Below are 26,218 nucleotides of genomic sequence, written 5' to 3' on the forward strand. Positions count from 1 at the left end.
ATAATCACACTCCACAGAATTTCTTCAGAAACTTTTTCCACAAAGGAAACTTAACTGAGGGATATTAACAAACAACATATAAATACCAGGGAAGAGGAGTTATTTCAGTTAAGTGCTAGTGTTGACGTAAGAACAAATAGATATAAATAAATTTAGGCTTGAAATTAGATGAAGGTTTCTAACCATCAGACGATCAAAGTTCTGGAAAAGCCTTCCAAGGGAAGCAGTGGGGGGAAAATACTTAACTTGTTTTAAGATTAAGCTGGATAAGTTTATGGAGGTGGGGATGGTATGATGACACTGCCTACAATGGCCTGTAGCCAATCTGTGACTGCTACTAGCAAACATCTCCAATGGCTGGTGATAGGACACGAGATTGGGAGGGCTCTGAGTTAGTACAGAGAATTATTTATCAGATGTCTGGCTGGTGGGTCTTGCCCACATGCTCAGGGTCTAACTGATCACCATATTAGGGGTCAGGAAGGAATTTTCCCCAGGTCAGCTTGGCAGAGACCCTGGGGGGGGAGGGGGTTCACCTTCCCCGTAGCATGGGGCACGGTTCACTTGAAGGTTTAAACTAGTGTAAATGGCAGATTCTCTGTAACTTGAAGTCTTTAAATCATGTTTTGAGGACTTCAGTAACTCAGCCAGAGGTTATGGGTCTATTACAGGAGTGGGTTGGCAATGTTCTGCGGCCTGCAATGTGCAGGACGTCAGACTAGATCAGTGGTGCCCAAACTTTTCCTGTTGAGCCCCCCCACCCCCTTACCAATAATGGAATCTGGCCATTCACCCCCTCCATTACAAGACAGTTGGCTCAGCCGAGGAGCTTGGGCTGAAGGCAGAGCTGGGGGCAGAACTGGGGATGAGAGAGAAGCTAGGGCTAGAGGTGAAGCTGGCCTGGGGAGAGAGAGGGAATGATGGCAGAGCTGGGGTGGGCATGCAGCTGCAGTTGGGGTCAGAGCTGGGAGTGGAGCAGGGCTCTGTGGTGCTCCATCCCCACCCTCTGTGGGGGCTGGCCTGTCCCTGCTGCATCCCTCCTCAAATGTTCCTCTAGGGTAATGCCCCACAGTTTGAGTACCACTGAACTAGATGATCATGATGGTTCTTCTGGCCTTAAAGTCTATGCATCTATATATGCTGAATAGCTGAAGCCTGAAACTTCAATGTTCAAACTTTTGCCCTTCTAGCACACAGTTTCAGTGTGAAGCTTGACGCTTTCGGTACTTGATTTTCATTCATGTTATATACATCACCTCACAATGAAAAGGTGCCCCTTAAGAATCTCCTCCTTTCTGACAGATCAATGTGGACACAGCTGAGCGTATTTTTGTGAAATAGTGACATCCAGTGGCTAGTCAAGCTAATCCCAGGTGGATGTTTACAGTATAAGTCCCAAGGGATGTACTGTATTGTGTCCCGCTTCCTTCTACTGAAAAGTGACAATCAGAATAAATCATCTGTCTCTGTTTGGCATGTACCTAATTTAGAACAAAACTGAATGTTAAGCAAATTAAATGAATTGTTAAACAGATATATAAAGACTAAATACACTAAGAAATCTGTCGTGCGGTTAGTTCTTGTCTTGGTATTTAATAAAATCATATTAGACTTAGATGCTTATTAGGGCCCCTGAGCATAGGAAGTATTTTATTTTTTGTTTATAAATATGTCAAGTATTCCCTTCTGTCACTGTGTTCTTGTGCAGCTGTTAGACTGGGGACTGTTTCAGAAAACTGCACTACAGGGTGAAACTGACTGTTGTCAGACTATATAAACCATCTGGAGTAGCAAGCTGCTTTTCATGCCCTATGATCTCTAGGATCTGATTTGTACAATGCATATAAAATTGACATGTTCATATAAAAAGATGGGAAGTTTCAGAATTGTGTAAGGGTCTGATCTTATTAAAGAATGCGGAGATTTCTTGATACCGATAGACAAACGTAAATATCAGACCTTTGGTTATTGTTCTTTCATCTTTTATTGTCAGCTAGATGGATGTCTTGAGGAGGCATCTATTGAATGCAGGATTAAAACCAAAATTTACCTTCAAAAGAAATTTGCTGCATCATAGTCCTGAGTATAAGAGAAACATAGCTCCAAAATGGGAGTTTCTCTCTAAAGCATACAAGAAATGGTGAAGGTAGGCGGCGCTATGTGCTAAACTTCAAAAAGATCTTATTTGATGTGAGAAGGGATGATAATAAAGGGAATATCCCTCATGTGAAAATTAGAAAGCTCTTCCAGCTTGCCTTTTCCCTTTCAGAGAGTTACCCTGGGTGTATATGGACCAGAACCACATGTAAATTTGCAACTGAAAATTCTGAAACTGGGGCAGTTGGCAGGCTTGCAAGTCCATATACGTACAGCACCTTGGAATAGGGCTGGACGGAAAACAAGAATTCATTTTGCAAAACATTTGGGGAGGTTGTTATTTGGTTTTATTTTGCACCAGGACTTTTCAAAACTTTTCATGACTAAAGAGAGACCCATGCCAGAAGAGCTAGTAGTGGTCAAGGCACTCATCTGGGATGTGGGAGACCCTGGTTAAAATCTCTGCTCTGAATTAGGCAGAAAAGGGACTTGAACTTGGGTCTTCACAATAACTTTTAATTTTGATGACTTGTCATGTTCTGACCCCACAAAAAAGCCTTTAGTTGAAAAATCCCTGATCAGCTCTGACTGGCAGCAGCAGTTTTAGAAATAGGACTGGTGGGACAGATCCCCTTCCTTGAAGAAGCCCATGAAAGGAGGGGGTCAGATGAGGAGGAAAATTCCATGAGGTTTGCCATGCAATTTCCTGTAGACCATACCTGACAGGGTGAGGATTCTGGTATAGTTGAGGTTTCCCAATTCTGTGGCTACTGTGAATCCTCAAGGAAGGGCATTCCCACCTCTTGCATGTGCTGTGCTGGCATTGGCTGGATCATCTTTCAAATGCAGAGTCGTCATCACAACGGGTACCTGGGAGGAGTTCATACAGGCTTGACTCACTACATGAAACTCCAGCTCAGATATCTACTTGGATATCCATGCGTTCAGTAAAGGACAGTGCTGCAGAGAGTAACCAGTCCTCAACTTCAAGACCTCCTGCACCCAGCCCCATCACTAATCCAGGTGCAGAGACAATTATGGAATAACAGAGATCAGGAACGTTTCTTCTGAATTTCATCAGTTAGTGGTTAGCTTGTGTCCTGAAGCATGAGAATTTATATTCCTAATTTTTATCCTATTTAATAGATACATGAATATAAGACAATTATAGCTACATTGGTTACTATGGGTGAACTCCTGACCCCAATGAAGTCATTGGGAATTTTGTCATTGACTTCAGTGGTGCCAAGATTTTGCTCTGTTTTTTATTGCTAATTCAGTTACACATTCTTTTTATTAAAATGCAACCAAGTCAAAACAATATCTTAAATCAAATATATAAATGCCTAGGCACAGGATTGTACAGCATGTAGAAAAATGGGCTCTTATCAGCAACTGTGCTTTAGCCTGAGCTACCAAGTAACTGCCATTCCTCCATAATATTTACTTGCCCCCATACCTGTGATGTGTCCTAAGTTTTTCGGGACATTTGTGATGTCATTAGGGAAAAGAATTCATGTCCATTTTAAACCTACAACTTTTCTTCATTAAAAACTGGAAAAGAAAAACATTTTTTTTAAAGTTTGTTTTGTTTTTTTAAAAAAATCCTCTCTTAGCTGAAAGCCTTCTGGATGTTTACTCAGTTTTTCTCAATCCTGATTTCTGAAAAAACATTTTCCACAATTTCCATATCACAGACCATGGTACTTCTAGACTAACTTAACATGTCTTTACTTAAATGGCTTAATAGATTCAAAGGAAAAGACAACATCAGAAGTTATTTACCTTTCAATGATCTAGAATCTGCAGAGTTTCTGCCCAAAGCTACACTGAAAATAAAATAAACTCACAGAGAGAATTTGAGAATATATTTTCTTTAATATGCCGGGATAGGTGGCGGCCTCTGGATAGATTACAAAATCTTTGCGAGGTTGGTATTGTAATCATACCACTTCCCCAGGGGTGAAAGTAACTTCAAGGACTTACTGGTACACTGCACGGCCAGGGTCCTGGGCAAGGTGGGGGAGCAGCTCTGGGCCCCTGGAAGGGGCAAGGCCTCAGGCAGAAGCAGCAGGGCTGGGGTCAGCGTCCCCCGGCCAGCCCATCTGCGCTGCCTGGCCGGCACCGCCCAGGACTCCGGCAGCGATTTAAAGGGCCCAGGGCTCCGGCCGCTGCCAGGAAACCCAGGCCCTTTTAAATCACAGGGCCCCAGGGCCGCTGCCCCTTTGGCCCCCTTGTCAGCGGCTGTGCCAGTATGGTGGTTAAAGCGCTGCCGCAGCAGCACTTTAACGACAGCTGTGTACCAGCCCATACCGGCGGCCCCTTTCTTACCAGTAGGCCATACCAGCCAATACCGGTTTACTTTCGCCTCTGCACTTCCCATGATTTGTCACTGATGCTACTATTATTATTATCCCAGACAAAGTTAAGATGGATTTAAGGTTGAGAGTATGTATCAGTAATTTAATGCTTAAACCAATTCAGAGTTAATGATGCACTTAAGAGAAATCCAAACAGGTTAAAGGTAAGAAATATACCCGAACTTAACTCTGCCCTGTAGTGATGTCGTGCAATAACCAAATAATTATGATGAAGGCATTTTACTGTTTGTGGTCCCAGATTAGATTAAACTGATTTTTAAAGACACATTGTTCCCCCCCCCCTCACATATTTTCTTCTTCATGGTATTATTCAGAGGGGGACTCCCCACTGGCATAAAGCCAGTGGAGCCAGCTCCTGGAAGCCATTCTCTCTGCTTCAGCATATGGAGTGTGTCAGGATGTGACATGGCAGAGATCTGCTACATCACTTTTCCATTGGTGTAAGATCCCCTGGGGACCATACTACAGAGGTGTGAGTTAGACCAGCCTGTAGGCTTCTCTAATTAATGCTAGAGCCTGGATAGACTGGCTCCTAGAATCGGAAAGCCGTAACTTCCTACTCTGACCTGTGCTGAGCAGAACTCGAATGCAAGAGAGAATTTAGTCTGCAATAGGTACACCCTCAAAGCCAGGGTTTAATCCCCACAAGCAGAGAGGGATCTTTTGTGGGGGATAGATGATCTTTAGGTGGATTGGGAACAGGGCCAGTGGATCAGAAATATGCAGATAGATCTAGCAATGTGAACACACACACACGCACACAACCAGACATGAAGAAGCATAGGAACAAAGTTCCCTACCAGCTATTGTAGAACTTCTCTATTCACAGCTCATTCAGGCTGAATATGCCTTTCTATTGCTCTGTGAGAAATTAAAAGGCCATGCAAATATTATTAAAATAATAACATTTTAAGTTAAAAGTAGAAAATAACAATTGCATTTATGAACAGTTACAACATAAAATAGAGCACTGAAATAAAAAATATAAAAAAATTAAACAATTAAAAAATATAATGATCAAGAATTTTTTGCATTTTCTATATTAAAATCATTATACCTGGACTTTGAAAAATTAGGGGCTTTGCCATTAATACCCTTTTTATTTATCTTCAAATATGTCTAACCTGCATGTATAATAAAAGTCATAGTGCAGAAATGACAAAAACTAGAAATTCAAGACTGCCCCTTTCAGTCCCTCTTTGAGCATTGGTCTTGGGGTACTCCATTTCTACATGACTCCACTGAGGCAAATAGATTAGGCATCTAACATTATTTTAGTTAGAATAAAATATAATAGCTCTTAGTCCCAGTGCTATGGGACATAAAACTATCACCATCTGGAAGGAATTTATATCCAAAGTAGAATACTGAAGAATTAGGAACATTGCCAGAAGGAGGACAGATATGTCTTCTGAACCACCCTGCAGTGGCCACCACTGGAAACACGAAGCCAGAAGAGATGGACCGTTGGTTTATTCTACTGTGGCTGTTCACTGCTGTGTTTTGGTTTTTTTCCCCAAGAGTGAGAGTTAAGAATAGGATTGCTTTATTCTGAATATTTAGTTTTCAAGAAACAAGCTGAAATAAATAGCTATCAGTGATCTTTCTCTCCCACTCGCCACCACAGGGGTTATGTCCGAAATATTTGTAGCACTCTTTTTGGTGTCCCTTTTTCATCTTCCTTTACCTTCCTTCCTCATTGTTTTTTTTCTTTCTGATACAGGCTATGCTTCTCTCTTTTCCTGTGACTGTCTCTCAGTCTCCATGTAGCAAGTTCCTCTCTCTCTCCCTTTTTTTCCCTCAGACCAGCCCATCCCTCTTCTCCAGAGAGTCCTCCCTAGCAGCCCCTGACTTTTTCATCTACTTTGTTACTTTTTCTTGTGTCCCCAGAGTGCTATTTTCTTGCACAGAGCTTGTACTGCCAGCATCACTGATATGATACTGCCTGACTCCGGAGATTTTTGTCACTGCTGCCTTTCCAATGTGCTACCTAAAATGCTCCAAACGCCACTGTTATCTATTCACTTCTTTTACAATGGCTGAGGAAAAGAGAATTTTTACTCATATGATCACCTGCCCAGACAGCCTTTGAGGAAGAGAGTATGGAAATGGAACTTCAAATTGATGTCTCCAAAGGTGCTGGAAATGTTTGAACCCTTTAAATTCTAGCATGTTTGAAAGCCTCTATCATACCCAAGTTTGCTTTTATTTTAATTCATCAGTCTTGCTATTTTCATTTGCATTGTCTTTTGGTGTTAACTAGTTGGTTGAAATGTTTTGTGTAATTGAACTAAGCAGATTTCTGTTGATAGTAAGGCAAAACCCTAAAGGTCCAAAACTCAGTAGCCTCAAAATACTTGCAAAACTTCCTTCTTACCAAATGCTGCCCCTAGCATATGAAATCCATTTTGTGCTCCATTAGGCTCCACTGTCTTCGTTTTTCTTTGTTGTGTAGCATTTGCCTGCATCGTATTCCTTAGCCTCCTTCCTTACATGCACTTCCCTAGTGCTTACCATCAAAAGTGCAGCTCATCAGAAAAACCTGTCAATGCAAGAATTTAAAGCTGCTAAAATTAAACAGTAATACCAGCTTGGGGCAATGTATTTTATGTATGGAAGAGTTTGTTCCTATAAATTTGGGTCCTTGTGGCCAATTATCAAACCCGTCTCCTTGACTTATTCTAGAAATGACTTTCTAACATAGTGACTGTGGCAGAGACCTGTAACATTTCTGACATTCATTCTACTGATGCAGCTTTGCTTCAATGTACAACTCCAGCTCCCCTAAATGATGTCAAATGATGTTCTTTTACAGTAGTTCAAGGGGTAACACATATTCACTGTTCTGTTTGTATTTAAAATATGATTAAAACAGGTAACATTTTTAAACTGTTTTTAGGAATTTTAAAATATATTTTCAATTTCAGTTGCTTTGTGGTTGGCTTACTTAATACTCTTGATCCATATAGTCCACATGTATGGAATTTTATGTGGTTTGTGCTTATGTTACTGTCCTAATATCCTGAAGTGCTAAAGTGATATTAAAATTGCCATGCATCTAGGAGTACTGTATTTACTAAGTGGACTCAATTTATAGTCAAACAATCTGAGCTAAGCAGTGATTCAAATGTCATATCAGCCTTGTCTAGAACCCAAAAGAGGAGATCGTGTTATTCAGGGTCCTAGCAGAACTGGCCAAAATTGAATCCTTATCAGTCTGTGGTGGAAATTTGCTATTACCTTTTGTAAATCAAGCGGTTTTGGATAAGTGTTATATATTACCAAATTATAAGACTCCATACAGCATGTGAGCATCAAACCAGTTCAATACAAAAACATCAAAAGGTTTCCAAAGATCAGACAATGAACAGTCTCCTCTGACTATCCCTAAAGACTAAGGGCTCCATGCATCCTTATACATCCTAGCACACAGGGAGCTTCTGCCCACAGATTTGGGCCTTCAGAATGAAGAAGCAAAACATGTTTCTGTGGCCTGCTTCCTCCCCAGTGCTGATGATTGGAGACCTACAGAATCTGGGATACAGAGCTGGAGACTTACTCTACACTTGAAACGAAATAAGCTGCATTCCAAACCAAATAAGCTATGATGGAATACGGGTTTTTATAACAGTATAACTGTCTCTACATTAAGGTTTAGAAATGGCATTAAAAAAAACCTCACCCCCCTAACCAACATTGCCACATTAGGAAAAGTTTCTAGTGTAGACCTGGCTGGAGTTGGTGGAGGGGCAGACTGAGCTCCTCAGGATTCTTCTTCCACTACTGTTGAAGCCCACATGGCAAACCAGCAGGGGAGAACACACAGACTCACTCCACACTAACTTACTCTGGCTTGCCCCTCTGTGCCTCCCAGGGGCATCCTGTGACAGCTGCAATAGTGGTAGGCCCTGGAAGTACAGGTCCTGCAGAAATCATATGGCCAAAGACCAGGAAGCAAAGGAAAAGGCATCCATGCTGAAACCTTGCCTTCTGCACATCTCTTCAGATCTCTGGGGATCCTTGGACTGGACCAGGGTGTGTGTAAAAGCCCCAATTTCTTCCTATGCCCTTCTCCTTGATGGAAATAATTTTTTTCAGCAAATATGCTACTTGTCAAAGAGACTTACCCCTACATATGCTAAATGTCAGGATTTCTCTCCTTTCTTTTCTTTAAGTCGTACAAAAGGGATCAAATCAGCCTTATTATAGCATTGACATTGCAACCTTAAATATGGAGATTATGTTCTCTCCATCATAAAATAACACACACCTGCTGAACTTGTAGAGAGTAGCTTTAAAATGCAGGCCTCCACCACCAGATTAAATTTACTGTGCAAATACCACAGCCAGTCAACAGATATCAATATACTCTCTCTCTCTCACACACAGGAATTTTACGAAGGGGGCAATTTAGATAAACTGAAGGAATGTGAGCATTCAGATTTGGATGCTCAGGAATTAGAGGGGATTTTCAAACCACAGGATGGGAGGTGCGGAACTTCTCAAATTAAGCTCCTGATCTATGCTCAGACACAGTAGCTTCTGCTGCCTTCACCTTTTATGAAATGCAAAATGGCTCTTAAAGGACTGAGCAGGAAGACACAGATTCTGTGTGATGATCACACAGTACTGGGCCCAGGATATATGCAAGACAGAGCTACCAGTGTTGCTTGGCTAAGTATGGGCAATTGCTCATACCACTCATATTTTACCTGTCCAGGCTAGCTGCAGGAGAAATATTGCCATAAAGGAGTGTACAACAGGTTAGCGGGGCTGCTGCTGCATGCTTTCACCCAAAAATGATAATGTTCCAATAAAAATTCAAGACAACGCAGAGCTCCATCATTTGCAAGCAGCATCATAGACTAGTAAATATCATAGTGACCACATTATGGTAAAATTCTGATCTGTGATATGCAAATGGACCATGTGAGACGAGGAAAGGATAGGGAATGCACCCTGTGAGATGGGCAGGTAGCGAGGTCACAGTCTTCTTTTTTTCAGGCATAGAATATAACAATAACCAGGGAAAAAGAACAGGAGTACTTGTGGCACCTTAGAGACTAAGAAGTTTATTTCAGCATAAGCTTTCGTAGGCTACAGCTCACTTCTTCGGAAGCATAGAGTGGAACACACAGACAGGAGATATTTATACATACAGAGAACATGAAAAGGTGGAAGTAGCCATACCAACTGTAAGAGTCCAATTAATTGAGATGAGCTATCATCAGCAGGAGAAAAAAACCTTTGAAGTGATAATCGAGATGACCCATAGAAGGTGAGAGGAGAACTTAAAATGGGGAAATAGATCTCTAAGGTGCCACAAGTTCTCCTGTTCTTTTTGCGGATACAGACTAACACGGCTGCTACTCTGAAACCTGTCAAATAACCAGGTTATTGTAATTCCATCTACAGATAACTCTACTCATAATTTCCCTGCCCGGAGCACCAATGAATGTGAAATTATCTGGCCCTGGGTCTCAGGGGAAGCGGGGTTGGGGGGCGGACTGTAAATTATCAGTGACTTTTTTAAAAGGTAATTTTACTTTCAGCTCTTGTGATCAGCCAATATTTTATGGTTAGCATCACAAAAAGAGTGCTAGAATCTTACCATTTAAAATCATGAAAGTTAAGATTTCTGTTCTATTTTGTTCATAACAACAGTCATGTTATCTGAGTGCCTACATTTAGAGATTACTTATCCCTTCCTGGCTAAATAACATAGGAGACCTGTCCCCCTGACTCCTAGGTTTTTTATTGCCAATGATTTCAATACGAATGCCTCTAAAAAAGAGAGCATTATCCAAGTGCAACTGTAAGGAGTAAAAAAGACCCCAAAATAACCTGATGTAGTTTCCCCACATCTTGATTGGGCTAAAGGAAGATCTCTTTTCTGTACCAAAGCAACTGCTGCTTCCATTCCAGCCTCAGACAGTGCCAGTGCTCATCTTGAGCTATTTAACCCTTCTGCATAAGACTTCCAACTTGACCCTGCCAGCAGGTAGGGGATCTTGGGGGACAACTACTGCACTGGTGGGGTGCAAAATAAGCTTTATTAAGAAAAATGCAAAAACAGGGAAAATTCAATAGTGAGGGGTATGGGGTTTGTTAAGGTAGACAATTGGGGAGGGGTTTCTTTTAGTAAATAGTATAGGGGGTTTCAATAGTGGGGTACAATACATTTGGTAACCAATTAACACTGAAGTATAAATGTAACAGGTAGCTAACAATTTCTGTGTAAAAGGTGTGTCACAGCAGCATATAACCAACTAACAGTTATGGGTAAAATGTGTTAAATAACCAACAACTCTAGGTAAAAATGTGTTACAGTGGTGTAAATGCAAAATGTGAGGTGTGTCAGAGAGAAAAAGGGTAACCAATGGGGTTTTATGCTAGATTTCAGCAATACAATTGAGGTTTGGCAGCAGTAGGAGCGGGGTGAACACGTGGGGGAAGGGATTAAAAGAGAGAGAGAGAGGGGCAGTGGTAGAGGAATGAGGTTGGGGGATGGGGGGAGAGGAGCACGTGGTGGAGCAGAGACCAAACGCAGAGGCGCTGCGGAGGGAGATTTAAACTCAGGGAGACACAGAGAGCAGACAGGCTGCAAGTTTAAACATCAGAGAGACTGCAACGAGTGACTGGGGAGCTCGCGGGGAGACACGGGCAAGCTCGGGGGGGGGGGGCGGGTTAGGGCAGCGGGAAGACAGACTTAACCACAATTATACAGAACACAGCAAAATCTTATCTATGATCTAACTTAACCAAGACTACACAAATTAGCAAGCAACAGAACACAATGCAACAATTTTTTAAACTTAACTTACAGAGCACAATACAAACAATTCTTTAAACCTAACTTAACCACAGCTATGCAAAATGAAATTACAATTTATCTAGACTAAAGGCTAACCCTAACCTAATGGGTGCACCTTATACTAGGGGTAGTTCCAGAGGGCAGAGTGGTGTGTGCCCAGGATACAGCTCCAAGGGCGGGGTTTAAGGTGGTAGCTGCAGCAGTGGGACGACTGCAAGTAGGCTGCCCAGGATAGAGTCCAGGGAGGCACAGCTTAGCAGCGGCACAGGTTTATTTCTAGCAGCAAAGGCACTGCGGAGCTAGAAGCAGAGCAGTTACAGAGCACAGACCACGGAGTTAACTTGGGTCTGCCTGCTGGGGAAAGAAAGCCAGCAGTTAGAACAAGGGGAGTGTGCAAGAGGTTTTCCTTACCAATCCCCAGGACAGCAGCAAGCACAGAGACAGGAACAGCAGCAGCATCAGAGGACGCAGAGAGGACTTGATTCGCTTACAATAATCAGGAGATCTCCAGGCAAAATTCGTTGTTCGTGGGAGGGGAGTTTAAAAACGGGGGTACGCTCAAAAACAAACGAGAGCGGGGAGAGGGCCCCCCAAAGACCCCTAGCTGATCAGACCAGGTGGCAATGCAGGAACCTCTCCGGGGGTCTGATCAGAAAATGTCTGGTTTTAAAGGCAAACTCAGGCAGTTTCCCGCCAGTAACTTTGATTGGTTCCCCTTGTTACAGGGGAGGAGAGAAGGCTGCAGGTGAGCACAGAACATGCCTGGGCAAGTTTTTGAGCCACAGGTATGACTCATACACTCAGCTATTTGGCCACTTTAGGTCTTGCATTCCTGGGCAGAGCACCCTACACCGAGCTGGGTCTGAACAAAGAAGCTAGACAAAGGAGCAAGAAGTCTCCCCCCTGAGCAGAGCAATGGCTCCAGTCAGTCTGCACAAGCCATCCCCATGAGCAGGGCCAGGCTGTGACTTTGGTCAGTTCAATGGCCGGGGGGGCGGCCACTTAGCACAAACAGAAAGGAGGGGGGGGGAAGGAATCCAGCAGGGGGACAGCTGTAACAGACACAACTAACCCTGCCTGCCATAACCAAACAATAATCTACTTTAGACCTGTCTTTTCATTCCCTTGCATCACAACTAGGCTTCTTGTCAGCTTTCATTATAACTGAATAATAGGAAAATTAGAAGATATACCCCAGGCTAAAAAAATAAATCCAAGCTTTCCAGAATGATCAGACAAAGTTGTAGATAAGTTGCATTACCGAGGAACAATATTTAAGACACCATGTTATAAAAATTAAATGAATTCAGTAGCAGTATGTTTTGCGGGGAGTGGAGCCAGGAGAAAAAAGCCATGTTTGCTTTTTAAGGATAGATTTGTAAGAAGCCACAATGGCTCATAATCCCAAGAGAGCTTTGATACCATATCAAAATATCCTGCACAACCGGGGACTCAAAATGCCATTATTTTGTTTATGTTTGTGACATTTGGCTTTTTGTTATTTCACCTAGTGCTGGGTTATTGTCCAAATACTACTGCCCCTTTGCTTAAAATTGTAGGTCTTTACTGTAAGACTGACAGCCTATGAACTAAACACTCTCACCACTGCAGGCAAAGATGTGCGTCCTTATCATCACTCCCACAGAGCTCAGCTCTGGAGCACAAACCACTTTTTTGACTTCACTATGTAACTCTTTCCTGGAGCACCCTTGGTCCCTAACTATGGGAGAGCACCTTATTCTTCCCTCCTCTGGGGCCTGATGACTCCCTTACGACCAATGGGCACTGGGGCCCAGATCCCCAAATGTATTTAGACTCTTCTTAACACATTAAAATCAACGGGAATTAGGTGCCAAAATACTTTTGAGGTTCTGGGCCAGGATTCTTTGTGATCAGCTCTACCACCTACTGGTCAGGTGCATAATTTAGATGTCCTCAGTGACATTATTTATGATAATTACAAATAATTAATGAACAGTCATTTATAAAGATAAACCCAAAAAATTATTACAAGGAAAGACAGGGGAATCAGGGATAACAATTAACTAACTGACTACATAGCAACAGTTAAACGCTGCATGCCCACTGTGACAAATAGGGCAATCTCCAGGATAAACCTTATTGAATTAAGTTTAATACCTTTGGAGTCCATAGTATTAAAAATGCAGTTGTTTATGGGTTATTGAGCGATTGCATGTATTTCAGTGGGAAGGGTAAAACTACAGCTCTTCCAGGAGCTGAGAACAGTGGGGGAGAGGTGGGGATTAGTCAAAGTCGCTCAATTTCCAACATCTCCCAGAAAGCACCACCCTCCTGGAGAGGTCTGCATAAATGATTTCAAAGAGGCTTCTCCAGGGACCAACATACAATGAAAGGATAAATGGGATAAATTTTAGGTTATTTTAGGATAAATAACCTGGTGGTAAACTGACTCAGGGCCATCTTTCTGATCCAGCAAATGGACAGGACTTTCTGTCCCAGGGAGGCCCCAATCCTTACAGAAGGAATGGAAGGACTTTGGCCTATTGAGGCCCCATAAGACTGTTTTTGTGAGCAAAGGGTGCTATGAACTTAAAACCACAACAAAACCCTTGGTAGGGTTTGAAGAACTGCACACTTGCCCGATCACAAGGCTGGAGTCAGGGTGTGATCTCTGGTAGGCTTATTAGCATGCATATAGGTTCTTTTATTGTTTATTATATGTTTTCTTTGCAATGCTTTTACCTTTAGGATAAAATGTGCTTACTTAGAAAGAGTTGTGTGGTAACTTAACTGTGGCAATTACACTGAGTATCATCTCTGAGGAGAGAAGCAAAGCGAAGCAGGCCTGTTTGGGTGACCTATCTTTTGCTGGGGATATCACACTATAGTCAGAGAACTGTTCAGCCCAAAATACCCCAGTCATAGGGAGAGAGATGTAAGTCTCCACCCAAGAGAGACAGTGCTGGGGAGCTGGGATCCTAGAATGAGTGCCTTTGCCATACTGTAGAGGGGGAAAATAGGTGCAGTTGCCCTGGACTGAGATACCTGCAAACTCAATAAAAATAACAAAAATACCCCTCCATAGTTTCCCAAGAGCCTGTAGCTGAGTGATGGAGTTGGAGCTCAATGAGGAGGGTTGTTATCCGTCTCCAGAAAGCAGATGCTTTAATGTATAAAGTGCTGTATAGTGCAAAGTACTCTGAAAAATCAAATTCTCAAATTGGGCACCCAAAAGTTTGACTTTAATCTCTGTGCCTCAGTCCCCTGTTTGTAAAATGGGGATCTTACCACCCCTCATCTCATGGAAGTGTGGTATTAATTAACAGTTGTGAATCACTCAGATTTGATAGTGATGAGTACCATACAAAAGCCCTGAGGAAATTAACAATTCTGTCTTTGGACCAGGGTTTGAACAGTTTGCAGTAAATAATGCCTAGGGCCACGCACTGAAGAACGAGGAGAAAACAAAATATTGAATGGCTGCTCATTCAGTGAGCATCCTCCACCCTGTGCATTAAATGAGGCAAGGGTCCAATGGAAAAGACAGTATATGATCATGTAATTAAAAAAAGGATCATAATGCATATTCAGAAGGGAGCTGACTTATAAACATAAGAGCTAACATACTGGGTCAGACCAATGGTCCATCTAACCCAGTATCCTGTCTCTGACAGTGGCCAGTACCAGAGCTTCAGGGGGAGTGGACAGAATAGGGCAGTTGGAGTAGCCATTCCAGTACTTAGAGATTTAAGTGATGTGAAAAAGAAAATCCTCTTGTTTATATTAAACCCACTGCCTATTAATTTCATCTGCTGTGCCCTGGTTTCTGTATTGTGGGAAAGGATAAAAAATGCTTCTCTATTCGCTTTTGCCACCCATTCATGATTTCATGGACCACTATCATGTTCCCCTCTTAGTCACCTCTTTTCTAAGATAAACAGCCCAATCTTTTTAGTCTCGCCTCCTATGGAAGCAATTGCCTGCCCTTGATCATGTTTGGTGCCTTTCTCTGAACCTTTTCTACTTCCACTATATCCTTTTTGAGATAGGGCGACCAGACCTGGACATAGTATTCAAGGTGAGAGTACACCATGGATTTATATAGTGGCATTATACTATTTTCTATCTCTTTTCTGACCATTGTTAGTATTCTGTTAGCCTTTTTTACCTTGGTTGTGAATTGCGCTGAAGTTTTCAGAGAACTATCTATGAAGACTCCAAGATCTGTTTCTTGAGTAGCAACAGCTAATTTAGAACCCACAATTTTATATATGTCATTGGGATTATTCTTTCCAGTTTGCATTACTCTGCATTTCTCAGTGTTGAATTTCAGCTGCCATTTTGTTGCCCAGTCACCCAGTTTTGTATTTTAGACTTAATTATCTTGAATAATTTTGCTTACGCTTCCTTAATTCTTGACTTTGCAATTTTAATGTTCTTTTAAAATAGCTTCTTTTTTTTGTATCTATTACCCCACAACTACAAAAAGTATCTAGCATACTAGGCATCTTTGAAACCATCACAAAATACACTTAATCCACATAAAACTATCTCCCACTTTGATTTAATCACTAGGTATGGAGAGTGGTGCTATCAGGATCACTTGTATATTGTAGGGTTTTTTTTTTTCCTTTTATTGAACTTGGCATTAACTAATTCTCTCAGTTTCTAATTCACTTAAATACCCATCCCCCCATTGTATTCAGCAGCTGTTACTGGGGAATTGCAGCTCATTATGGGATAGTCACTACCGAGACATCAACAGATCAGTATCCATACCTGTTGCTGCTGTGAGTTCTAATAGGAAGTCCCCACCCAGCTGCCATGAAGGAAGAGTCTCAAGGACAGTCAAATATTGTTAACCCCCTTTAAACCTGAGCAACTTGTCAGAGTTCAAGGCCCTGCAGGTTTCCAACTCGGAGAAGAAATTGATGATGGAGTCATAGTTTCGACACACTCTTGTTTGTTTACAAGGAGTCCTGTTTCCCTGTACACAGGAGAAACCAAACAAGAGATATTTTCTTTACTCACAGCCCCAAACCTCTTTTAGCCAGCACCACACCATACTTGTCCAAGTTGCAACTCTTTTTAAGTCTGTTCCTGTGTACTTCATCTGTTCACAGAAAACATACACCCTTACACAAAATACCCAGCAAAAGTATTTTGCCCACATAGTTCTAATTAGTGGTGGGCTCACATATCCCTTTGTTTTAGGTGGGTGTGGCTATAAAGCAGCTTAACTGTTTCTACAGGTATCTTAAGTGAAGGGCAAGAGTTATATCCACCAGTTTTAATGATCTTTCACCCAACCCACAACAATATCAAAGAGTTTTTATTTGAGCCAATTTCTGTGAAAGTCTAGGGGTTGAGAGTGAAGCAATGCTTCAGTGGTTAGGTCACTAGCTCGGCTCTGGGTTCAGGTACCTTCTCTGCAACAGACTTCCTTGGGAAAGTCACTTAGGGCCAGATTTTTAAAGGTATGTTGGCACTGTGACAAAGTACTGTCCTTAACTCCATGGATCCTGCATTTCCTGACAGATTTTGCTAGCCTCAGAGGATCCCTGTGACCCTCCACATAGCCTCTCTCTCCCCAAAGGCAAGGGTCACAGCTTACTGAGTCATTTTCATCATAAGCCAACAAGGGAGGTGAGGAGAAGCAACCCTCCCTCACACAGTCTTTGTTGTCTCCCAGTCTCAGTGATTAATGGGGGGAGGAGCCCAAGGACCCTACAATTAGCAGCTATGGTAGCTGACTTTTTGGAAATAGGACATGTACAATTCCCTGGGCCACTTCCTCACAGCAGCCCCCACTCAATATCACCTTCACCATTACCTCAGGGCCTCCTTCCTTGCACCTGATATGGCTTTGTACTGCTTCATTCCTCCAACAGCACAGCACCTTCCTGACTAAGTGGGAGGCTTTTAACTAGTTCAAGCCAGCCCATGATTGGCTTCAGATGTCCCAATCAATCTAGCTAGCTCCACTGCCTTCTAGAAGGATCTTAATTGGCCCCAGGTATCATGATTAACCTGGAGCAACTGCCATTTGGTTACCATGGTACCAGGGATTTGTTTAGACTGGGGCTAACATACCTGTTCCTCACTACTTTACTGTAGCCATCTGGCCTTGCCCCATCACAGCACCTAAAGATGCAGCTAGGCATCGAGTGGGATTTTCAAAAGTGCCTAAGTGCCTAACACTCAATGGGCACTTTTGAAAATTCCACTGGGCACTTATCCACATCAGTAGGTGCCTAAATACCTTTTAAAAATCTGGCCCTTCAACTCTTTGTGCCTATGTCCATCATCTGTAAAAGTAGTACTTCTCCTCGCATGCGTGTTATGAGGACAAATACATTCAGACTGGGGCACTCACAATTACTACAGTAATGGATGCTATGAAAGTATCTCAGATGGACAGAACAATGAAAAAGAAAAACTTGCAGAAAAACTGCAAAAGTCTTGCAATAGACCTAGAAATTATTACAGTTAGAAACCAGTAAACAAAGATGGAAACAAAATTAATAACTCCATCTTGCTCTTATGTGCCAATATCATTGGAAGGTACCTGAGTAGAGCTGTGTAGAACCAGAATTTCTCTTTTGTGGGAAATTCCATGAATATGAAATTTGTTTTTGTACCAAATTGGAGTGAAACAGTGAATTTCAAGATTTCCCATGAAATGAAGTTTTCAAAAATACACATGCTTAAAGTTAAGCATGTGCTTACATGTTTTGTTGAATTGGGACCTAAGTCCAAGAGACTCCCCCACTGTCAAAAGTGATTTACATATATATGAGATTAAGTGCCTATGGAAAAAGCTCTCTGCTACACTGACAAACACAGAATTTCCATTTAATATGTAGGCATCACAGAATTCAATTTTTATTTTTGATAAGCATTGATATTATCTGTCAAAATTATAAGCACTTTTTAAATCATCAATTTAAATTTTCACAGTTGCAGGAAATTATGGGGAGCTCAGACAATGAGGGAGTCAGACAGTAATTATTTAATGACAGTAAACACTGAGATCCAAAAAGTTAAAGCTTTATAAATGTTAAAACACAAATTGCCAAGATCACATGTCAAAATATACAAAGTAAATATCCTTAAATTAAACTAACAATTTCTCAAGCCACATATTACTTATGGTGCCTATCTGTAAATTTCAATTATTATAGATGGAAATAGTTTCAGTTTGTGTTTACAATGTTGTCATCAGTTATTGACATTTGCTGATAACAAATATAATCCTGTCAAGCCTATTAATATGGAGCCTCTTCTTGCAGAATTATCAGGAGAATCCAATCTGATCTATGTACATTCAGTAGAAAATCTTTTGATTCTTAATATTTAGTCCAATTGAAAATTCCAAAAATTTTGTTTTGTCAGTTGAAATATTTTGTTCTGATTTGGATGCTGTTATTTTATATTATAAATATAAATAATTTCAAAATGAAAAGCAATTTCAAAATGAAAAATGGAAACACTCTAATCAGGTTGAACTGTAATGTTTTGATCAATAGAAACACTTTATTTTGATTTGTTTTTAAATAAAATGTAATTAAAAATGACATTCTGTGGAAAGTTTAAAGTTCGATGAAATCAGATTTTCCAATGGAAAAATGGTCAGAAAATATTTGGCCAGCTCTATTACTGTGCAACGAAGATTAAATATAGAGAAATAATTATTATCTTCCACAGTGTGAACTCAGAGTTCGCTGCTGTGATTTCTTCAGAGAGAATGAACTACCTTGATTAATTTTTTGTTGCTCTTTATCATTTCAAGAGATATTTTCATACTTTTAGATACTTAACATTTGTTATGTACTACAAACAGCAATAGAATGCACTGAAAAGAATACTAGGCTGGAATCCAGTGTCATTTATAAACAGCGTACATTATGCTTTCATGGATTATAACATTGACAGAGTCCCTCAAGTGAATTACAGCATTGTATTCTCTATGAAACCATCTATTATCCTCTATATAATAGAGTCTTCAGCCAGCATATGGGACCTTTAAGATAAAGCAACATTTAAAACCTGACAAAAGGACATCAGCCAGTCAAAGCAGGCAATTAGCCGCTAAGCAGCAAATCAGGATTGTAATTTGCTGTTGTGAATGTGGAAAGAGACCAGATAAAATGAATATTTTAGAATAAAATGAACAGATTTATAATTTTTATTTATTTGTGGAATAAAATCTTGTCTAGCGGGGGGTCATGTCTGCAGTTGGTAATATATGTTGCTATTCTTTGTTTTCTTCTATTCTGGAAGGAAAGAGAATAGAAATGATTGAAATAACCAGGTTAAATGGGTTAAAACAAAAGCAGTAACACATTGTATTTATACCACTGCCCACTCTCTTAATGGTTAGCCTGAGTGCTTTATAAAAAAAAAAATCAAATTAAAATACAAGAGAAATCAATGAACACATTAAATAAAAATACAATTTGGTACAGCTAACAAACATACATATTTCTACACATTGCTTTCTCGTCTGCCAAACTAAATAATAAAGTTGTTTAAGGCCTCCATTCAGTAATGCACGTAAGCAGGGGTGACCCCAGAAATTTTTTATGTTACATACAGTTGAACCACTCTCATCTTAACCTCACATGGTGACACTCATATATGGCTCAGTCGCCTCTCTGTTGTGATGTATGGCCCCCAGGCCAAAGTTCAGTGAGTGGCTTTGTGACCTGATGCATGAGGTTGCAACACCACTTGTTTGGGGGCCCTTTCAAATGGAGGTCCTCAGGCAAACTGCCCCTTCCGCCTCCCTTCTGGATAGCCTTGTTCTTGCCAATGATATGCACCATAGATAACATGTGTAGGCCTGTGAGCACCAGTGCACTTAAGTACATGCTTAACTTGAAGTCAGAGTTACCCTTGTGCTTAAAATTAAGCATGTGCTTTAAAGCTTTGCTAAGTAAGGACAGACTTAAGCAGATGCTTAAAGTTAAGCATGTGCTTAAATGCTTCTGAATTGGAGCCCAAGTCTTGCTCAGGACACCCTAAACTGTAAGCCACCATGTTACCCCTCTGCCTCAGCAAGAGGGAACTTTGCTACTGCTTTCCTATGTGTCAGCTTCCTGTCACATCAGCCTGTCTGCCTGGCCAGCCAACTCTTCAAGAGACTCTGCCAGTCTAAACCTTGCCTTGACGGTAGCAGACAGTGAACCCCAGTTCCCCAGAGACATCTCCCTACAGTGTCCAGTCCCTCTCACTGGACACTCACACAAATTAAGTTTGCTGCTTCCAAAGAAACAGAGCACACACCAGCCTGTAAGGTTAGCTGAAGACTCACACTTCACTTTAATAGACAGAACTGAGATGGTTTTGTAATAAAATTAGAATAAGTTTATTAACAAAGAACAGAGATTTAAGTGATCCTAAGAATGAAAAAAAGGGACAGGTCCAGTTACAAACAAAAACAAAACACACTCTAGGGACTAAAATTTAATCTTAGCAAGTTCCAATCTTTGCCTAAGCAGTACTTACTTATATCAACTGACCAGCGTCTCCAGACTAGAGGATCCAATTTTCACAGGCTCAAAGGGTGCTGTACCCTATATCCCCTAAGTGATGGATAACTAAAGTGTCTTTTTACTCCCTTTATATTATCCAGAGTCCATTGTCTCTGCCTTAAGAGTCAGAAAGGCATGCTGAGGCACAGATTCTGTCCCCCACTGTGCTTACTAAGTTGTCTCCTCCACTTGTTAACTTTTGTTTACCTAATACGTAAATGTACTTTCATTGTCCCCTGCCTATAATCAAGCTGGTCAGACAGACAAATCCACATTCCTTTATCTAGACTTGGGGTATGCACTGCATCCCAAACCCATTTTAAGAACATATTTCCAGCACACATATATAACTCTGTATACAACCTATACATACATCACACAATGATTTGAGACCAGCGCCTCACCGGGTTACCTATGTTACCTTACATGGTAGCTTTTAAATACATTTTATGATAATACTGTGTTGGGGTAGTGAGCGTGTCAGGCTTGATATGAGTTACAATATAGGGAACCCTCTGCCAGTGGGCATTAAGAGGCTCTTAGGGTTACAGTCTGAGGGTACGGCTACACTTACAAATCTGCAGCGCTGGTAGTTGCAGCGCTGGTCGTCCAGCTGTGCAGGGCCAGCGCTGGTGTGTGGCCACACTCACAGCTACCAGCGCTGCAGTGTGGCCACATTTGCAGCATTTGCAGCGCTGTTGGGAGTGATGAATTATGGGCAGCTATCCCAGCATTCAAGTGGCAGCAACGTGCTTTTCAAAAGAGGGGGGTGTGGGGCAGTGTGACAGGGACCGGGGGGGGGGGGAAGAGAGAGTGGATTTTTGGAACTGACACTGTGCAAAATCAGAAAATTTTCCCACCCCCTTACTGTTAACTGCAAACAGCCTGCATCCAACATACTCTCTTTCTCCCCTCTGCCCCCTCCCACCGTTTCTCTCAAGCAAAACAAACACTCAACCCCTGTGAATGACTCCTTTTCTTGCTGCTGGTCAAGCAAAATGCAAACACTCAACCCCTGTGAATCATGCAGGGAGGAGGATCTCATTTGCTTGTTCACAGATTGATCACAGCAAACAGGAGCTGATAAGCAGCTCCGGTAGAGCAGCTCCGGTAGCAACGGAGCTCCGGAGGTTCACAACAAAACAAAGAGAGGCTGCATAACAAAACAAAGGGAGTAATTTAGTTAAAAGCATTCTGGGATACACCCTTATACCCTGGAGGCCAATAACAGCGCTGGTGTGTGGCCACACTTGATGACCAGCGCTGCAATCCTTATTCCCCATGCTGAGTGAGGTGTACGGCCAGCGCTGCAGCCAGGGAGTTGCAGCGCTGGAAGTGCCCTGCAGGTGTGGCCACTTACTAATTGCAGCGCTGGAAAGCCTCCACCAGCGCTGCAACTCGCAAGTGTAGCCATACCCCAAGAGAGACTCCTGTTGTGTCAAAAGCGATTTGTGACTTTGTGCCCCTGGAGAAGGCTTTCTTCTACACTGAAGAACATATGCAAAAATTCTCTTTAACATGGAACTTCTTTTTGGAGAACCGTAACAAGAATCCAATCTGGTCTATGTAAATTCAGTAGAAACTCCTTTGGTTTTTTACATGATCAATCCAGTTGAAATCAAGGACTGCACAATTGGATCCACACTGATATTTTGTTTGGTTTGAGCACATTAAAAATAACCTTAATCTTAAATGGAATTTCCATGTCACAGGAGAGTTATCTACCTGACAAAAGATTCCCATCTTACCTCTTTGCCTGCTGCAGATCAAACTAAGGACATACAGCAGAATAGTATGTGAACGCTTGCACTGCTGCCCCTATTTCATGGATAAAATATTCCAGTCTCCAGTTTTGTCAGGCTGGTACCTCTCAAAAACCATCACATTCACTTTTTAAAACTATATATTAAAACTAATTGAAACAGTAGAAAAGGTTGGTCAGTTTAATGCAAGTCGTGTATTCAGAATATGCATTTACACTGACTCAAAAGATTCAAATCTCATATGCATTGTTATTGTTCTCAACTCTTTCCTGTTAGTAAGTAGTATGTATTGCCTCCTATGTAAACCCCTGCTATGTGTTTTGTATTGCTATACATTCACTGCACTCCTGAATTTGTATATGTTGTTCTATAACTATCACTGATATGGTCAAAATATGCACTTTGGCAAGTTGGTGCCATGCTAAGCTGAATGAGCTATTCCAAGTGCCTTGCATAATGTTTAGATGCATGAACAGGCCACCAAGCTATGAATAGTAAGAATTTGGATACTGAAGGAAGGAAATAAAAGGAAATCAAAATGATTTTATGATGGACTTCTGTAATAAAATCCCTTTAAACTACGTTTTCTACTTGTGTCTGTCAGAAGACAAGAATCATCTTAATAAGGTAACTACTGATAGTGTATTTTGCTTATATTTATTTAATCTGAGTTCTTTTTTGTCTTTTCTAGTTGGCTTCCATACACAAATGATATCTACAACTCCAGATAATATATGAATGAAAGAAGAAAAATATATAATCAGTTTTCCATCAGAGGCATTACTTAAAGAAAAGAATTATGATTTTGATCTTCCTGTAAAAGTTATACCAGAAGTGTTAAGAAGAAAAGATCATACCTCAGAAAAAGAGTGAAGAATGAGTGTTAGAAACTAATCAGAGGGTATGGCTACACTTACGGTTTGCAGCGCTGGTCATCCAGCTGTGTAGAAGCAGCGCTGGTGTGTGGCCACATTTGCAGCATTAGCAGCGCTGTTGGGAGTGATGCATTATGGGCAGCTATCCCAGCATTCAAGTGGCCACAACGTGCTTTTCAAAAGAGGGGGGTGGAGTGGGGTCTAGTGTGACAGGGAGCGGGGGGAGAGAGAGAGTGGATTTTTGGAGCCAACACTGTGCTTCCTGCCTTGAAAAATCAGAACATTTTTCCGACCCTTTAGTCTTAACTCTTAATTGCAAACAGCCTGCAGCCAACACGACTCCCCGCTGTTTCATTCGCTCCCTGCCTGCCTCTCATTTGATTGTTTACAGCCAGGTACAGATGATCACAGCAGACAGGAGCTCTGTTTGTTTTTTAGATAAGCAGCAATGGCAACGGAGCTCCGCGGAGCTCGTTCACAACAAAACAGAGAGAGTAATTTATAAAAGCATTCTGGGATACACCTTATACCCTGGAGGCCAATCACAGCGCTGGTGTGTGGCCACACTTGATGACCAGCGCTGCAGCACCAGCGCTGGAATCCTTATTCCCCATGCTGAGTGAGGTGTACGGCCAGCACTGCAGCCAGGGAGTTGCAGCGCTGGAAGTGCCCTGCAGGTGTGGCCACTTACTAATTGCAGCGCTGGTGGAGGCTTTCCAGCGCTGCAAATCGCCAGTGTAGCCATACCCAGAGAGACAAGAAATAGGCACCTATTGAAAATGAAAACACTGGGGTAAGAGCCTCACCCCTGTTTCATCTTCTCTGTGCTGTGTTAAAGGGCTGGAGTGTTGTAACAAATTTCTTCTAATTGCCTGCATTCGAACTGTCTGTGATGTAAATTGCCTGCATTCGAACTGTCTGTGATGTAAATGGGGCTTGCTTGCAGACATTAAACTGCTGTAGTCAGTGACAATTTTGAAACAACCTACTTCTTGATGTCTAATATAGAGATCTACTGGCAATGAGGTTGTCAGCCCAAAGAAGAAACACAAATATTTAAATTATGAGTTTTTAAACAAACATCTGATTCATGAACTGACAACCTGCAGCTGGAATATTCATTACCATAATGCTCATGGGTTTCTGGTCCTATAAACAATGTCTTTTCTTGTAAATCGTTAACAGTCACAAGAATAAACCACAATAATGTGATGCAACACAACCTGATACTATGCTACCACTAAAATATAAAGAACATTCTATTAATTAGATCAGGGTAGGCAACCTGCAGCACGCGAGCTGATTTTCAGTGGCACTCACACTGCCTGGGTCCTGGCCACCGGTCCGGGGGGCTCTGCATTTTAATTTAATTTTAAATGAAGTTTCTTAAACATTTTAAAAACCTTATTTACTTTACATACAACAATAGTTTAGTTATATGTTATAGACTTATAGAAAGAGATCTTCTAAAAACGTTAATATGTATTACTGGCACGCAAAACCTTAAATCAGAATGAATAAATGAAGACTCGGCACACCACTTCTGAAAGGTTGCCGACCCCTGAATTAGATATTCACTTTAATTTGTGTGCTAGTTTCAACCAGCTCTTTTTTATTAAAAAAGCATGAAAAATACTTGTCCTGTTTGCATAACTTTGCTATACATGCATTCTAAATTAGTTATTCAAAATATCTCAAAACAGTTCAGCACATTTTTAATCCTTACCTTTGTCATCAGAGATCATATAGTGCTTAACAATAAGAGATTGCTCTGGGCAAGGTGTCAAAATAATTATCTTCCATTAATAAGCAATGGCTGTAGAAAATAAACTTTATAGCCCAATACTTGCAAAGTGCACTGAGTTGCAAATCAATGAAATTTATCACTGAGCATTTTCCACATGCACACTGGAGCCTTTGGGTGACTTAATGCCTTCAAATAATACTTAACTGGATTTCATTTATCCAAGAGGAAACAGTTAAAGCATACACTAAAATTAAAAGTTCACACAAACTTAACTGTTTGTTTGGGAGGAATGCAGAAATCAGACTTCCTGGTTATTAGGAGCAGTATAATTTCTGTTGAAATTCTTCTCTGATGGAAAACTTGAGTTTTCAGCTAAGCTCTATTTTTCATGAAAAACATGTCTGAACAGCGAACTGCAGCCACTAGGAGCTGTGGAGGGCTGTGCCTGCAGACAGCCAATGACAGCAAAATGTTTCACAGCATGGAATCAGATTACCCTCTTGCCCACCACTGGTCTAGACTGATGGGTGGTATTTTTCTGGAATGAAGTGGATTGGCTGGAAGTGTTCTGGTGAAAATATCTGCATCAGGAGCTGAAATAGTGGGTGAAGCTTGGTAATAGAGGAAGGCTGAATGCCATCTGAAGTTTACAGAGATGGCAGAATACCTCAGCCATCAAGCTTTCTTTATTTTCAGTCCATCAGTACTCCCATGTGGAGGAATTTGTGTTACCATTATTATTGATTTTGTAGCACGCAAAAGCATGGTCAGTGCTTCACAGAAGCCAAGAAAGATATTGCCTTTTGTCCCAAAGGGTTTATGGTCTATGGGTCTGATCCATAGCTATGCTTTAGTCAAACACAAGTTATTGAGCTCAATACAGGTCTGGCCTGTATTATACAGGAGGTCAGACAAGATGTTCTGATGGTGCCCTCTGGTCTTAAATTTATTAATCAAAGTCCACTGAAGTCAATAGAAGAAGGACTCTCTCGGACTTCAACAAACTTTGGCTCAAGATCTAAG

At 41.3% G+C, this 26,218-nt stretch overlaps 1 long non-coding RNA gene across 1 annotated transcript in view; it reads right to left on the reverse strand.

The window, feature by feature from the left end:
• LOC120402123 overlaps positions 1-16,255 on the reverse strand; it is a 35,517-nt gene extending 19,262 nt beyond the window's left edge. The window contains exons 1-4 of the long non-coding RNA XR_005596994.1: positions 16,054-16,255; positions 6,856-7,020; positions 5,279-5,339; positions 2,817-2,967 (exon numbers count right to left, since the gene is read on the reverse strand). This is a non-coding gene — a long non-coding RNA (uncharacterized LOC120402123). The remainder of the gene's footprint in view (positions 1-2,816; positions 2,968-5,278; positions 5,340-6,855; positions 7,021-16,053) is intronic.
• Between the last annotated feature and the right edge of the window lie 9,963 nt (positions 16,256-26,218).

The sequence above is a fragment of the Mauremys reevesii genome, linkage group 3, assembly GCF_016161935.1.
Source record: "Mauremys reevesii isolate NIE-2019 linkage group 3, ASM1616193v1, whole genome shotgun sequence".
NCBI lineage: Eukaryota > Metazoa > Chordata > Testudines > Geoemydidae > Mauremys > Mauremys reevesii.